This window comes from Procambarus clarkii, chromosome 26, assembly GCF_040958095.1.
Source record: "Procambarus clarkii isolate CNS0578487 chromosome 26, FALCON_Pclarkii_2.0, whole genome shotgun sequence".
NCBI classification, from domain to species: Eukaryota; Metazoa; Arthropoda; class Malacostraca; order Decapoda; family Cambaridae; genus Procambarus; species Procambarus clarkii.
The window spans coordinates 21,742,454-21,760,502 of record NC_091175.1 but is presented as its reverse complement, the minus strand read 5'-3'; positions in this window follow the sequence as shown (position 1 = coordinate 21,760,502).

Here is an 18,049-nt window from a genome sequence, read left to right as displayed (position 1 = left end):
CTAATTCAAGACCAAATCAGAGAAATATAAGACTAATTCAAGACCAAATCAGAGAAATATAAGCCTAATTCAAGACCAAATCAGAGAAATATAAGCCTAATTCAAGACCAAATCAGAGAAATATAAGCCTAATTCAAGACCAAATCAGAGAAATATAAGCCTAATTCAAGACCAAATCAGAGAAATATAAGCCTAATTCAAGACCAAATCAGAGAAATATAAGCCTAATTCAAGACCAAATCAGAGAAATATAAGCCTAATTCAAGACCAAATCAGAGAAATATAAGCCTAATTCAAGACCAAATCAGAGAAACATAAGCCTAATTCAAGACCAAATCAGAGAAATATAAGCCTAATTCAAGACCAAATCAGAGAAATATAAGCCTAATTCAAGACCAAATCAGAGAAATATAAGCCTAATTCAAGACCAAATCAGAGAAATATAAGCCTAATTCAGAAATGAAATCAGATAAACGAAAGCCTAACAAAATATAGTCCTTTTTACACTCCAATATTGGCCAAAAATTCTTTCAAAGATTGTTTTAAATCAAAATAACGTCCCGGACGCGGTTGTAAAAATGTTTGATATCATTTGAGCAAGAGGACTGAATTCCCCAGACTCTTTATAACGGCGCCAACAACCTAGCTGATCACACGGATGTTCTCTCACACAAATGTGAGGCAGATCACTTTGGCGAAAAGTTCTGTCAAAAGAGTTTGGAGACAAGAGAAGAACTTGTCCATTTTTGGACGTGAGACATATTTCCCACAGCTCAGTAATGAGAAAAGGCTCTGATGTCGTATTTGAAGTTGGTATTATGTTATATGAACGAGTGAACTGTGGTGTAATACTATCTATGATGTGGCACATTATACCAAAAAAATTACCCCTTGTTAGACCAGTTAGACCCCCCTGGTCTAACGGATCTATTCTCTCCTTTCCCCACACTTCGTGAGTCACAGGATAGGTGAATGAGTTTATCTGTGGGGTCACAGGATAGGTGAATGAGTTTATCTGTGGGGTCAGAGGATAGGTGAATGAGCTTATCTGGGGTCACAGGATAGGTGAATGAGTTTATCTGTGGGGTCACAGGATAGGTGAATGAGCTTATCTGTGGGGTCACAGGATAGGTGAATGAGCTTATCTGGGGTCACAGGATAGGTGAATGTGCCAATCTGGGGTCACAGGATAGGTGAATGAGCCAATCTGAGGTCACAGGATAGGTGAATGAGCCAATCTGAGGTCACAGGATAGGTGAATGAGCCAATCTGAGGTCACAGGATAGGTGAATGAGCCAATCTGAGGTCACAGGATAGGTGAATGAGCCAATCTGAGGTCACAGGATAGGTGAATGAGCCAATCTGAGGTCACAGGATAGGTGAATGAGCCAATCTGAGGTCACAGGATAGGTGAATGAGCCAATCTGAGGTCACAGGATAGGTGAATGAGCCAATCTGAGGTCACAGGATAGGTGAATGAGCCAATCTGGGATCACAATTTGTGTCCAGCACATGCGTGTGTGTGTGTAGTTGAGCTGTCAGCGTAGTAGGTCACTAACAACACGAGACCTGAATGGTCTCGTGTTCAACGCCTGTGCCGGACGAGACGTTTGGGCACGATTCCTTACACCAGATGCATCTGTTCTCCTAGTAGTAAATAGGACCCTAGGGGTTGTATCTTGGGGAAGGTCAGTAGGGAGACTTCGATGAGCAGGCTTGCTGTCACCTGTCCAGACAGGATCTATAGCCGTTCCAGTCATTATAGGTTTACTTCCCCCCACAAGATAACTTCTTTACAGTAACTTTCAGCAGCTTTACCTACAGTTTTCCAAGGAAATACTCCCGCATACCTTGGTCTACGTTCACTTTTGTGTACAATTTCTCTAATTCACCCCGAACATAACATACAATCCCATCTGTATTTGTCATATCCGTCCCATCACCTGCTTTAATACTAGTCACAAGTGCTGTACCCTTGTTATTCTTGACTTTACTTAACAAATAAGGAGAGAGTTTTTCACCATACATCCTATCATTAATCTGGAGGCGAACATTGACTCCTTCAGGCAGGGCCATGCTAATCTTCTCTGTGTACTCGCTGAGGATTATTAAGCCACTACAATATCTTACTGACCAACTAGCAAGTGTAGTTTAGTCGTGAACGGTCTTTAGGACCGAGTTAGCCTCTCAGTGTACCACACAGAGAAGCGTGGTACACCTCTCAGTGTACCACACAGAGAAGCGTGGTACACCTCTCAGTGTACCACACACAGAAGCGTGGTACACCTCTCAGTGTACCACACACAGAAGCGTGGTACACCTCTCAGTGTACCACACACAGAAGCGTGGTACACCTCTCAGTGTACCACACACAGAAGTGTGGGGTACACCTCTCAGTGTACCACACACAGAAGTGTGGGGTACACCTCTCAGTGTACCACACACAGAAGTGTGGGGTACACCTCTCAGTGTACCACACACAGAAGTGTGGGGTACACCTCTCAGTGTACCACACACAGAAGTGTGTGGTACACCTCTCAGTGTACCACACACAGAAGCGTGGTACACCTCTCAGTGTACCACACAGATTCCCTAATATTAAATAGTAGACAATTATTATATAGTTAACGGGTAATAACTGTTGAAAATAGATTCGCATTAGTTTAATTAAAAAGTGTTCGCTGGGCGCGCATGTTGGTTGTTTATGGAAATATATCGCCCTTAATATAAGAAAGTTGTCGGTGGAAGCGTTTGTGCAGTCAAATTCATTTCGGTCAATGGAAAGAATGATTGACTGGGACAGCATGACAGCGTGTGGGGGGTGCTTCTTATTACGGCACAGCTGTGGCCAGTCATCACGACACAGGTGTGGGCAGTTATCACGACACAGGTGTGGATTGTCATCACGACACAGGTGTAGCCAGTCATCACGACACAGGTGTGGCCAGTCATCACGACACAGGTGTGGCCAGTCATCACGACACAGGTGTGGCCAGTCATCACGACACAGGTGTGGCCAGTCATCACGACACAGGTGTGGCCAGTCATCACGACACAGGTGTGGCCAGTTATCACGACACAGGTGTGGATTGTCATCACGACACAGGTGTAGCCAGTCATCACGACACAGGTGTGGGCAGTTATCAGGTGTGAAGGATCGTCAAGTGTGGAGAGTCGTCAGATGTGTAGAGTCATCATGTGTGTAGTCATCATCTGGAGTCATCAAGAGCAAGATTCACGAAGCAGTTACGTAAGTACTTACAGGTTCGTAAATGCTTGCGTAACTGCTTCGTGAATCCAGGTCCAGGTGTGTAGAGTCATCAGGTGTGTAGAGTCATCAGGTGTGGAGAGTCATCAGGTGTGGAGAGTCATCAGGTGTGGAGAGTCATCAGGTGTGGAGAGTCATCAGGTGTGGAGAGTCATCAGGTGTGGAGAGTCATCAGGTGTGTAGAGTCATCAGGTGTGTAGAGTCATCAGGTGTGGAGAGTCATCATGTATTCAGTGGTGGGTGGAGAAGAAATCTGGGCAAGCGTGTGGAGGCGAGGCGAAGGACAGGAGGGAAAAATGTGGATTTGAGATGGGAAGGCGTGCGTGACAAGTGTGGGGGGGGGGGGGGGGGGGGTGTGCCCCCTCCCCACACCCCCTCCCCCCCCCCTCCAAGGCTGCCCCCACCCCCCAACCCTCTACCAAGGAGCCGCCCCCCCCCCCCACACACACACACACAAACGGAGAATTTCAGTGCTGGAGGCTGAGACACACACACCACCATATCTCATTTATGTCTCCAAGATGACTGAGAAAAGCTGCAGAGTTGGTCAGAGAAATGGCTTCTAGATTTCAACACCAGCAGGTGTAAGATGATGCAAATGGGGACACGTTGATAGGCGACCAAATGGAGACATATAAAATACTTGAGAGGATTAAAGTGGTATTGGGATCAAATACCAATAGAACACGAGAACATGGGACGTGGACACTTGAGAAACATATGAGCCATGGAGATGTTAGACAATTTTCCTTTAGCGTAAATAGTGAGAAAATAGGACAAACTAAAATAAAAATAGAGCAGGTTGTAGAAGCGAACTTAATTCACAATCTTAAAAGCAGATATGAGAGGGAAATAGGTCAGGAGTCAATGCGTTAGGCAATGGGCGGCTAGAAAGGCGAGGTACAAGAGCTAAAGCTGGATCCTGCACACACACACACACACACACACACACACACACACACACACACACACACACACACACACACACACACACACACACACACACACACACACACACACGCGCGCGCGCGCACGCAAACCCCTGCAACCACCCCTGCCCCCAACACACACACACACATGGGGGGCCTGGTAGCCTGGTGGATAGCGCGCAGGACTCGTAATTCTGTGGCACGGGTTCGATTCCCGCACCAGGCAGAAACATATGGGCAAAAGTTTCTTTCACCCTAAATGCCCCTGTTACCTAGCAGTAAATAGGTACCTGGCCTGGAAGTTAGTCAGCTGTCACGGGCTGCTTCCTGGTGTGTGTGTGTGTGTGTGTGTGTGTGTGTGTGTGTGTGTGTGTGTGTGTGTGTGTGTGTGTGTGTGTGTGTGTAGTGTTAAGGAAAAAAAATAGTAAACAGTTGATTGACAGTTGAAAGGCGGGCCGAAAAAGCGAAGCTCAACCCCAGCAAGCACAACTAGGTTAATACACACACACACACACACACACACACACACACACACACACACACACACACACACACACACACACACACACACACACACACACACACACACACACACACACGTCACGCACCAGACAAAGCTGGGAACAGCAGCAGCAGCAGCAGCTGCGGGCAGCTCCAACAGGTATCCGGAGGTGAAGGAAGTACCCAATTTCTCCCCCGTTTTGGCTTCCCGCCCCACCGCGTCTCCGCGCCGGGACTCTACCGTCACCCACAGCACTCTACTGGTACACCTCCTCATCAACAAGGGCCAAATGCTCGTTAATCCACCCGCCAAACCCCCTTGTTTATTAATGAAAACTGTTTACATCCGACTCACAACTGATGCCGTCCGAGCATATTTCGAACAGTGCTTCCCTGACAACCTCTGTTCCAAGCCTGGGGCCAGATTCACCAAGCAGTTACGCAAGTACTTACGAACGTGTACATCGTTCCTCAATCTCTGACGGCTTTGGTTACATTTATTAAACAGTTTACAAGCATGAAAACTTGCCAATCAACTGTTGTTATTGTTATAAACAGCCTCCTGGTGCTTCGGAGCTCATTAACTGTTTAATAATTGTAAACAAAGCCGCCAAAGATTGAGAAAAGATGTACAGGTTCGTAAGTGCTTGCGTAACTTCTTCGTTAATCTAGCCCCTGCAACTCTGAGAATGCTTCACTCACCAACTACAAACACAAATAATCGCCAACAGAACCCAAAGACCTAACCTAACCTAACCTAACCTAACCTAACCTAACCTAACCAAACCTACACCTAGTTATACACAAAATTATAATATATAACAAAATTGCTTAATGGTTGAAAAGTACTGACGTTTGATACATAGTACTTTTAAATTCAAGAACGTGACTTTGGGGGTGGGCCGCAGCTTGGGCGAGCCTAGCGGGGTCGGGCTGACAGTGTAGCGCAGGCTGGCGTTAAGAGACGTAGTAGTTACTGAAGGGAAGCTTAGAGAACCTGCTTCCCACACACCATAAAACCTCATACCCATCCTGTGGGTGGTAGTGGACCCCATACCCATCCTGTGGGTGGTAGTGGACCCCATACCCATCCTGTGGGTGGTAGTGGACCAGATACCCATCCTGTGGGTGGTAGTGGACCCCATACCCATCCTATGGGTGGTAGTGGACCCCATACCCATCCTGTGGGTGGTAGTGGACCCCATACCCATCCTATGGGTGGTAGTGGACCCCATACCCATCCTGTGGGTGGTAGCGGACCAGATACCCATCCTGTGGGTGGTAGTGGACCCCATACCCATCCTATGGGTGGTAGTGGACCCCATACCCATCCTGTGGGTGGTAGTGGACCCCATACCCATTCTGTGGGTGGTAATGGACCCCATACCCATTCTGTGGGTGGTAATGGACCCCATACCCATCCTGTGGGTGGTAGTGGACCCCATACCCATCCTGTTGGTGGTAGTGGACCCCATACTATTCCTGTGGGTGGTAGTGGACCCCATACCCATCCTGTGGGTGGTAGTGGACCCCATACTATTCCTGTGGGTGGTAGTGGACCCCATACCCATCCTGTGGGTGGTAGTGGACCCCATACTTATCCTGTGGGTGGTAGTGGACCCCATACCCATCCTGTGGGTGGTAGTGGACCCCATACTATTCCTGTGGGTGGTAGTGGACCCCATACCCATCCTGTGGGTGGTAGTGGACCCCATACTTATCCTGTGGGTGGTAGTGGACCCCATACCCATCCTGTGGGTGGTAGTGGACCCCATACTATTCCTGTGGGTGGTAGTGGACCCCATACTATTCCTGTGGGTGGTAGTGGACTCCATACCCATCCTGTGGGTGGTAGTGGACCCCCATACCCATCCTGTGGGTGGTAGTGGACCCCGTACTATTCCTGTGGGTGGTAGTGGACCCCATACCCATCCTGTGGGTGGTAGTGGACCCCATACCCATCCTGTGGGTGGTAGTGGACCCCATACCCATCCTGTGGGTGGTAGTGGACCCCCATACCCATCCTATGGGTGGTAGGGGACCCCATTCCCATCCTGTGGGTGGTAGTGGACCCCCATACCCATCCTGTGGGTGGTAGTGGACCCCATACCCATCCTGTGGGTGGTAGTGGACCCCGTACTATTCCTGTGGGTGGTAGTGGACCCCCATACCCATCCTGTGGGTGGTAGTGGACCCCCATACCCATCCTGTGGGTGGTAGTGGACCCCATACCCATCCTGTGGGTGGTAGTGGACCCCCATACCCATCCTGTGGGTGGTAGGGGACCCCATTCCCATCCTGTGAGTGGTAGTGGACCCCATACCCATCCTGTAGGTGGTAGTGGACCCCATACCCATCCTGTGGGTGGTAGTGAACCCCATACTATTCCTGTGGGCGGTAGTGGACCCCCATACTATTCCTGTGGGTGGTAGTGGACCCCATACCCATCCTGTGGGTGGTAGTGGACCCCATACCCATCCTGTGGGTGGTAGTGGACCCCATACCCATCCTGTGAGTGGTAGTGGACCCCATACCCATCCTGTGGGCGGTAGTGGACCCCATACCCATCCTGTGGGTGGTAGTGGACCCCATACCCATCCTGTGGGCGGTAGTGGACCCCTTACTCATCCTGTGGGCGGTAGTGGACCCCATACCCATCCTGTGGGTGGTAGTGGACCCCATACTCATCCTGTGGGCGGTAGTGGACCCCATACCCATCCTGTGGGCGGTAGTGGACCCCATACCCATCCTGTGGGTGGTAGTGGACCCCATACCCATCCTGTGGGTGGTAGTGGACCCATACCCATCCTGTGGGTGGTAGTGGACCCCATACCCATCCTGTGAGTGGTAGTGGACCCCATACCCATCCTTTGGGCGGTAGTGGACCCCATACCCATCCTGTGGGTGGTAGTGGACCCCATACCCACCCTGTGGGCGGTAGTGGACCCCTTACTCATCCTGTGGGCGGTAGTGGACCCCATACCCATCCTGTGGGTGGTAGTGGACCCCATACTCCTCCTGTGGGCGGTAGTGGACCCCATACCCATCCTGTGGGCGGTAGTGGACCACCATACCCATCCTGTGGGTGGTAGTGGACCACCATACCCATCCTGTGGGCGGTAGTGGACCACCATACCCATCCTGTGGGTGGTAGTGGACCCATACCCATCCTGTGGGTGGTAGTGGACCACCATACCCATCCTGTGGGTGGTAGTGGACCCATACCCATCCTGTGGGCGGTAGTGGACCCATACCCATCCTGTGGGTGGTAGTGGACCACCATACCCATCCTGTGGGTGGTAGTGGACCCATACCCATCCTGTGGGTGGTAGTGGACCCATACCCATCCTGTGGGTGGTAGTGGACCACCATACCCATCCTGTGGGTGGTAGTGGACCCATACCCATCCTGTGGGTGGTAGTGGACCCATACCCATCCTGTGGGTGGTAGTGGACCACCATACCCATGCTGTGGGCGGTAGTGTAAAAATGTTACCACAGACCCACAATGGGCTCAAGAACTGAACACCAAAATTAATTTAGCTAAGGAGGTTAGTGTTGGTAATTAGCTAGTTACAATTATTATATGAATGGGTTCGACAACGACTACATATTTAATTTTTTTTTAATTTTGCCCCGAGGGCGAGTTTATTGGGCAGCGCCACTCATCCTGTGAGTGAACACACCGCCATAGTGACAGTATTGGGCAGCGTCACTCATCCTGTGAGTGAACACACCGCCATAGTGACAGTATTGGGCAGCGCCACTCATCCTGTGAGTGAACACACCGCCATAGTGACAGTATTGGGCAGCGTCACTCATCCTGTGAGTGGACACACCGCCATAATGACAGTATTGGGCAGCGTCACTCATCCTGTGAGTGAACACACCGCCATAGTGACAGTATTGGGCAGCGTCACTCATCCTGTGAGTGAACACACCGCCATAGTGACAGTATTGGGCAGCGTCACTCATCCTGTGAGTGAACACACCGCCATAGTGACAGTATTGGGCAGCGCCACTCATCCTGTGAGTGAACACACCGCCATAGTGAGAGTATTGGGCAGCGCCACTCATCCTGTGAGTGGACACACCGCCATAGTGACAGTATTGGGCAGCGCCACTCATCCTGTGAGTGGACACACCGCCATAGTGACCGTATTGGGCAGCACCACTCATCCTGTGAGTGGACACACCGCCATAGTGACAGTATTGGGCAGCGTCACTCATCCTGTGAGTGGCCACACCGTCATAGTTACAGTATTGGGCAGCGTCACTCATCCTGTGAGTAGACACACCACCATAGTGACAGTATTGGGCAGCGCCACTCATCCTGAGAGTGGACACACCGCCATAATGACAGTATTGGGCAGCGCCACCCATCCTGTGACTGGACACACCGCCATAGTTACAGTATTGGGCAGCGCCACTCATCCTGTGAGTGGACACACCGCCATAGTGACAGTATTGGGCAGCGCCACTCATCCTGTGAGTGGACACACCGCCATAGTGACAGTATTGGGCAGCGCCACTCATCCTGTGAGTGGACACACCGCCATAGTGACAGTATTGGGCAGCGCCACTCATCCTGTGAGTGGACACACCGCCATAGTGAGAGTATTGGGCAGCGCCACTCATCCTGTGAGTGGACACACCGCCATAGTGAGAGTATTGGGCAGCGCCACTCATCCTGTGAGTGGACACACCGCCAGAGTGACAGTATTGGGCAGCGCCACTCATCCTGTGAGTGGACACACCGCCATAGTGACAGTATTGGGCAGCGCCACTCATCCTGTGAGTGGACACACCACCATAGTGACAGTATTGAGCAGCGCCACTCATCCTGTGAGTGGACACACCGCCATAGTGACAGTATTGGGCAGCGCCACTCATCCTGTGAGTGAACACACCGCCATAGTGACAGTATTGGGCAGCGTCACTCATCCTGTGAGTGGACACACCACCATAGTGACAGTATTGGGCAGCGTCACTCATCCTGTGAGTAGACACACCACCATAGTGACAGTATTGGGCAGCGCCACTCATCCTGAGAGTGGACACACCGCCATAATGACAGTATTGGGCAGCGCCACCCATCCTGTGAGTGGACACACCGCCATAGTTACAGTATTGGGCAGCGCCACTCATCCTGTGAGTGGACACACCGCCATAGTGACAGTATTGGGCAGCGCCACTCATCCTGTAAGTGGACACACCGCCATAGTGACAGTATTGGGCAGCGCCACTCATCCTGTGAGTGGACACACCGCCATAGTGACAGTATTGGGCAGCGCCACTCATCCTGTGAGTGGACACACCGCCATAGTGACAGTATTGGGCAGCGCCACTCATCCTGTGAGTGGACACACCGCCATAGTGACAGTATTGGGCAGCGCCACTCATCCTGTGAGTGGACACACCGCCATAGTGACAGTATTGGGCAGCGTCACTCATCCTGTGAGTGGACACACCGCCATAGTGACAGTATTGGGCAGCGCCACTCATCCTGTGAGTGGACACACCGCCATAGTGACAGTATTGGGCAGCGCCACTCATCCTGTGAGTGGACACACCGCCATAGTGACAGTATTGGGCAGCGCCACTCATCCTGTGAGTGGACACACCGCCATAATGACAGTATTGGGCAGCGCCACTCATCCTGTGAGTGGACACACCGCCATAGTGACAGTATTGGGCAGCGCCACTCATCCTGTGAGTGAACACACCGCCATAGTGACAGTATTGGGCAGCGTCACTCATCCTGTAAGTGGACACACCGCCATAGTGACAGTATTGGGCAGCGCCACTCATCCTGTGAGTGGACACACCGCCATAGTGACAGTATTGGGCAGCGCCACTCATCCTGTGAGTGTACACACCGCCATAGTGACAGTATTGGGCAGCGCCACTCATCCTGTGAGTGTACACACCGCCATAGTGACAGTATTGGGCAGCGCCACTCATCCTGTGAGTGTACACACCGCCATAGTGACAGTATTGGGCAGCGCCACTCATCCTGTGAGTGTACACACCGCCATAGTGACAGTATTGGGCAGCGCCACTCATCCTGTGAGTGTACACACCGCCATAGCAGCATGTACAACACTCCCCAATAGGAAGAAAACCCGCTGGGTTGCAAGTAGAGACTACAAGGTAAGTCACACGCGGTGCAGCCCGTCCTCCTCAGGCTCCCCACAAGAAACTGCAGTACACACCTGCTTTTATCCTATCCCACCAGAGGTCCCAAAACAGAAAACGGGACAGTATGTCAATTTCGCGAGCAATCTCCCTCACAACACCTGCCTCCCTCATAACACCTGCCTCCCTCATAACACCTGCCTCCCTCATAACACCTGCCTCCCTCATAACACCTGCCTCCCTCACAACACCTGCCAACACAGGCAAGACTAAGTTTGGGAGTCGAGCTTATGAAAAAAATGAAGCGAAGAAACCAGGAAGACTGTGGAAGGACGCGCTGATGGAGTGGTGTATGAGAGAGAGAGAGAGAGAGAGAGAGAGAGAGAGAGAGAGAGAGAGAGAGGGAGAGAGAGAGAGAGAGAGAGAGAGAGAGAGAAAAGGGGGGGGGGTTAGGTAGGCAGGTAGGTAGGTGGGAGAGGTGGTGAGAGAGAGAGAGAACATTAGGTGTGAGAGTGGAAGTGATAACTATGTGAACGAGACCTGTCTTTAAGAGCGCCACTGACACGGGATAAGAACACACACACCCGCACCTACCCTCACCAGGTTCCAGGCACCATCTTGGTGATCTAGACTGCTACAGCACACTGTGGTACTAACTCCCCGCCATATTGCACGCCCCCCCTTCTCTCGCAGCGGAATAAGACAAGTGATAGAGCAATACTTAAGACACTATAGCAGACCCAGGGAGAGTGGTCGCACAAATTGGAGTAAGAGGCTCACACACACACATTCCCTTCCTAGTGCAACACATCTGGCTCCACTTTCCCCTTGCTTTCCCTCCCATCTCCACTTTCCTCAGCTTCCTTCCCATCTCCACTTTCCTTAGCTTTCACCCCTCACATTCTCATGCGTTTTAGAATTATCTCTAATCGATGTCTATTATCTCTGAGTTTGCTTGTGGTTCTCATCCTTCTCAGACTGGTTCACAATGGTGAGACAGAGGAGAGCTGTGAGACGAGAGCATCTTGGCACATCTCATACACCGTTTGAGAAATGGCTACTAGACTTCAATCTTGAAAAGTGCAAACTTATGGAGAGAAGCGCCAGATGAAGAAACCCACAACAGTACCGCAACACATGGGGCGCCTGGTGGCTGAGTGGACAGTACTCAGTACTCGTAATCCTGGCGACCGGGGTTCGATCCCCGGCAAAGGCAGAGACAGATGGGCAAACTTTCTTTCACCCTGATGCCCTTGTTACCTAGCAGTAAAACGGTACCTGGGAGTTAGACAGCTGTTACGGGCTGCTTCTTGGGGATGTGTGTGTGTGTGTGTGTGTGTGTGTGTGTGTGTGTGTGTGTGTGTGTGTGTGTGTGTGTGTGTGTGTGTGTGTGTGTGTGTGTGTGTGAGAAAAAAATTGATCGTTGATTGACAGTTGAGAGGCGGGCCGAAAGAGCAGAGCTCAACCCCCGCAAGCACAACTAGGTGAATACATGAGTAATTAACGCTGATACGGCTGTGAGTACACAAACAACATGGCTGCTAGAGCTCAACCCGGGCAAGTGCAATGTAATGAAGAATGCGGGCGAGTAGAGGAGGCCAGAAAATGAGGAACTAAAGGTTGCTGACCAAGAAACATGGCACCAGTCTTGACCTCCACACCTCACATAAGTGCAGCCTTCTGCAACTTGAACACGGAGGCATCCAAGATGCTATACACCATACCTGAATATGCTGCACCAGCATGGAACCCAACACACCAAGAAAGTTGAGAAAGTCAGTTCGCCAAGAGACTGGTCCCGTGGGTGAGGGACATGAGCTACGAGGACACACTGTTAGAACAAAACCTTTCCACACTGCAAAACCCCCGCAGGATGAACTACGCCTGTGGGTAGAGAGGATTAACGAGGACTACACAACACGAGGACGAAGAAGGATGACAGGTGAACACATACACGAGGCCTTAATCACCTTCTGTGGTTAACACCTCACTGCAACACTTCTCTTGCTCTCTCCATATGACGCTTGTATATTTATGCTTGTTAGAATTATAATATTTGCCACTGTACAACCACAGCCGGGCTGTGGTGGGTACGTGGGCCTGCGGGCCGCTCCAAGCAATAGCCTGGTGGACCAAACTCTCACAAGTCGAGCCTGGCCTCGGGCCGGGCTTGGGCAGTAGAAGAACTCCCAGAACCCCATCAACCAGGTATCAACCAGGTATCAACCACATTGTGTAGTTGACTGCATAATGAACATATGTAGTATCTTCTTGAGGTTATCTTGAGATGATTTCGGGGCTTAGTGTCCCCGCGGCCCGGTCCTCCACCTCCAGGAAGCAGCCCGTGACAGCTCACTAACTCCCAGGTACCTATTTACTGATAGGTAACAGGGGCATCAGGGTGAAAGAAACTCTGCCCATTGTTTCTCGCCGGCGCCCAGGATCGAACACGGGACCAGAGGATCACGTGTCCAGTGTTGTGTCGGCTCAGTCGCCGACTCCCCCGGACAGTAGCACAGAGTTCTACCCCTACATGACACAACACAAATTGAGATATGCTCTACCCACCTGTTGTTGATTCCGGGGATCAATGTGCCCGCGGCCCGGTCTCGGCACTGTAAACGCATGACCACTGTAGTGTAAAAAAGTGAAATATTACAGAAGTGAAGACATGGCCTTCATGAAGGGAGGCCTGGTCGAGGACCGGGCCGCGGGGACGCTAAGCCCCGGAAGCACCTTAAGGTAACCTCAAGGTATGGCAGGAAGGTGTAGTGAGTGGCGGCAAGTGCCACATCAACTAACAACTCTTACGTCAATGTCCAAAGTGATCACAACTCACCATAGTTTACAGGTAAAGTGCGAGGTAAACCTCTCATAAATGTCAGTACTCATGACAACTAATGGTCCAACGTACAAAAATGGGGCCAGATTTACGAAGCAGTTACGCAAGCACTTACGAACCTGGGGTCAGATTCACGAAGCAGTTACGCAAGTACTTACAAACGTGTACATCTTCGACGGCTTTGGTTACATTTATTAAACAGTTTACAAGCATGAAAACTTGCCAATCAACTGTTGTTATTGTTATAAACAGCCTCTTGGTGTTTCGGAGCTCATTAACTGTTTAACAATTGTAAACAAAGCCGCTAAAAATTGAGAAAAGATGGACAGGTTCGTAAGTGCTTGCGTAGCTGCTTCGTGAATCTGGCCCCCTGGTTCGTAAGTGCTTGCGTAACTGCTTCGTGAATCTACGCCCCTGGACTGATGCGCCCCAAAACAGTCACTTTTCGAAGTAATTCTAACTTAAGAGTTTAAACTAACTCTGTAGAGGACACGAGGCAAAGACAACCAAAGCTAAGCTTCCCTAGGGCTAGCAAGGCACATATATGTACTAAATTAGGCCTAAGTTGGCGTATACTAGGCTTATTTAGGCCTAGGTTCATTTAAGGTGCACAGGTGCTGTTCCACTTTTTTTGAGCACGGCAAAAAAGTATTTAAATTGTACGAAACGTAAACGTTCCTAAAGTAGTCCATTTTTTGTACGTTTTCCAAGAGTCCAATTTTTGTAGGTTGAAGCCACAGTTGGCAGGAGTACTACCATTTTAGGAGGATGGGTTGTGTGGGGTAGTTCCAGCTAGACCAGCAACCTCCACACAGCGCCGGTCGCTGTGTGGAGGTTGCTGGTCTAATATCTGCATCTCTGCAACTGTCTCTGTTGGTCTGTTGTGTCTGTTGTGTCTGTTGGTCTCTGCAACCTGTCTTCTCGCCTAATTCGTCGCAATTTTAACGTAATCAAACCCCTAAAAAATGCCATGTATTAGTTGAAATTCAACCATGTTAATATTGACGTTTTCTATGCCTATAGGTTTTAATAGGCATAGAAAACTGTGCTGCTGCTGCTGTTCGTACGCTTTTGTTTAGGCCAAACAATTGCCTTGTTTACGTTTCTGTTTAAGCAAAACAGTTCCGTTTTGGCAAACGGTGAGAACGGGCGGTAATGTTAGTGTTTCTCACAACCCTGAGGTCGAGTTATAACTTGAGGCTCACTGTATATGTGGACTCAACAAATATGTATGATAAACCTACGCAGGTAGACCCAAGGTTAAGAGGCGGGGCCCCGAAGCAGAGGCTCAACACAAACACAGCTGGGTAAGTATATGACTAGGTCAGGATACACACAAGGAAAATATATGTGTTTGAGTGTGTGTATTTGGGGTGTAAACATTACATAAACACGTGTTTGGGTGTGTGAGTGCATATCATATGTTTGGATGAAAACACCACACAAGCGCATGAGTGCGTGTGTTTGGACGAAAGCACCACACACACACACACACACACACACACACACACACACACACACACACACACACACACACAAAATTATGAGAAGGATTAAAACAGAAGAGGACTGTTTGAGGCTTCAAGAAGACCTAGACAAGCTGAAGGAATGGTCGAACAAATGGTTGTTAGAGTTTAACCCAACCAAATGTAATGTAATGAAGATAGGTGTAGGGAGCAGGAGGCCAGATACAAGGTATCATCTGGGAGAGGAAATTCTTCAGGAGTCAGAGAAGGAAAAAGACTTGGGGGTTGATATCACACCAGACCTGTCTCCTGCAGCACATATCAAGCGGATAACATCAGCGGCATATGCCAGGCTGGCCAACATACGAACGGCATTCAGAAACTTGTGTAAAGAATCATTCAGAACTTTGTATACCACATATGTCAGGCCAATCCTGGAGTATGCAGCCCCAGCATGGAGTCCATATCTAGTCAAGGATAAGACTAAACTGGAAAAGGTTCAAAGGTTTGCCACCAGACTAGTACCCGAGCTGAGAGGTATGAGCTACGAGGAGAGACTACGGGAATTAAACCTCACTTCGCTGGAAGACAGAAGAGTTAGGGGGGACATGATCACCACATTCAAGATTCTGAAGGGGATTGATAGGGTAGATAAAGACAGTCTATTTAACACAAGGGGAACACGCACAAGGGGACACAGGTGGAAACTGAGTGCCCAAATGAGCCACAGAGATATTAGAAAGAACTTTTTTAGTGTCAGAGTGGTTGACAAATGGAATGCATTAGGGGGTGATGTGGTGGAGGCTGACTCCATACACAGTTTCAAGTGTAGATATGACAGAGCCCGATAGGCTCAGGAATCTGTACACCTGTTGATTGACGGTTGAGAGGCGGGACCAAAGAGCCAGAGCTCAACCCCCGCAAACACAACTAGGTGAGTACAACTAGGTGAGTACACACACACACACACACACACACACACACACACACACACACACACACACACACACACACACACACACACACACACATGTGAGTGGGTGTTTGGAGTTTGTGAATGGGGGTTGTTTGAGTGAAAGAACGACACAAGAGCGTGAGTGATTGATTGATTGACTGATGAAGATTGAGTCACCCAGGAGGTGGCACGGGCGTGAATAACCCGAAACGCGTGTGAATGCGTGCGTGCGTGTGTCTGGATATAGGCACCATTAAACCAGCTGCTCAGAGCATCTCTCCTGGTTGTTTTAACATCATTAAACCACGACGAACAAAGCCAGCAAGGCGGGCTCAGGGGCATTCCTTTTCCTCTGGAATAAATACAATTTATAACGAACGCTAAAACCGGTTGACTGAATAATTTAGCGAGGCAGCCTAACCTCAGAGCAGGTTCCGTGTTTAAGACAGGAATTGCATTAATACCTAATACACACAGAAGGGCAAGAATGTACTCATCTACGATCACCTTCAATTACAAGTTCAAGAACGTTTATCGAGACAATAAATACTTCTCAAAGGGGATAGCGTAGCCTAGGCTATTTCTACCCTCCACAATCTACGATCAGGGGTAACTGAACTCAAGAGGTGTATGTATATCTGTGTTTCTGGGGAAGTGTACATCACTGCACTCATGGGAAGTGTACATCACTGCACTCATGGGAAGTGTACATTACTGTAAGTGTGGGGTATGTGTACATCAGTGTAAGTATGGAAATGTGTACATCAGTGTAATCACGGGAATGTGAATGGTCTGATAACTGGACATTCGGTGATGTAGTGTGGGAGATCATGCCCCAGTTCTTCAAGGATATCTTCATTTTTGTTATTAATATATTAGGTACATCTGCATTTGTGCAGCTGTCCTAGACTATATGAAGGGGAGTACAGTGTGTCAAAAAGCTAGCTACGTGATGCTATAAAATCCCCATCACACAAGATGGTTAGTCATACAGAGGCACGTGATAGGCGGTCTGCACTGGCAGACTCCGGAAGCATTTTGAGGATATCATCAACACAAGATTGAATAAGGTAGCAGTGGTAATAAAAGTTTAGTAGCCTGCACTGGCACTCAGAACTCTACGCCTTTAGCCTTCCTGATTTCATTTTTTTTGTGTTGTTAATCTGTGGTGAGAGTGACGGACACGCCGCCTAGACCATTATCTACGAGACTATGAACACCTGAGAGACATTAGAAATATGTGTGGAATAATAAACCCCACATTGTTTGAGTTAGGAAAATACCATTTGTCAAATATAGATACTGTTATTAAAAGATTCCCCCTTTTTCACCAGCAAGATAACGTAAGGTTTTAAGGGTTGACAAATGTTGATCTTCTTGTTTGAGAAGCTGTTCACTTAACAGTTAAGCAAGTCCCAGCTGTGTCTGGGTACAAGTGACAGGATGAACAACCCAGCGGGTTTTCTTCCTGTTGGGAAGTGTTGTACATGCTGCTATGGCGGTGTGTCCACACACAAGATGAGTGGCGCTGCCCAATAAACTCGCCCTTCGGGGCAAAATTAAAACAAAAATTAATAAATCGTTATCAAGATACTTGCTGATATTAGTCTAGAACTGCTTTTTTTTTAGGGGGGTTGCAAATAGCTAAAGTTTGCAGACAGCTCGAGGCAGCTTGCTGATCATTTGACTAAACTCCACAGACCAATTGACGAACGAAGGAGAGTCGTGGCGTCTAAACCAGGGCCGCGAGCCTCTGAGGCCACAGAGAGAAGAAGTAGTGCGTAGTGTAAGTCAAATATAAAATAATGCTAGAAGCGTGAGAGCAGCAGCAGCAGCAGCAGCTGCAGCAGCCGACACCAGAGAGGGCGGGGCTGACTGACCACAGCGGCTAAGCTTGCAGCCGCAGGATTCAATCCGCCGGAAGTAGAGACGATAACTACACAAACCACTC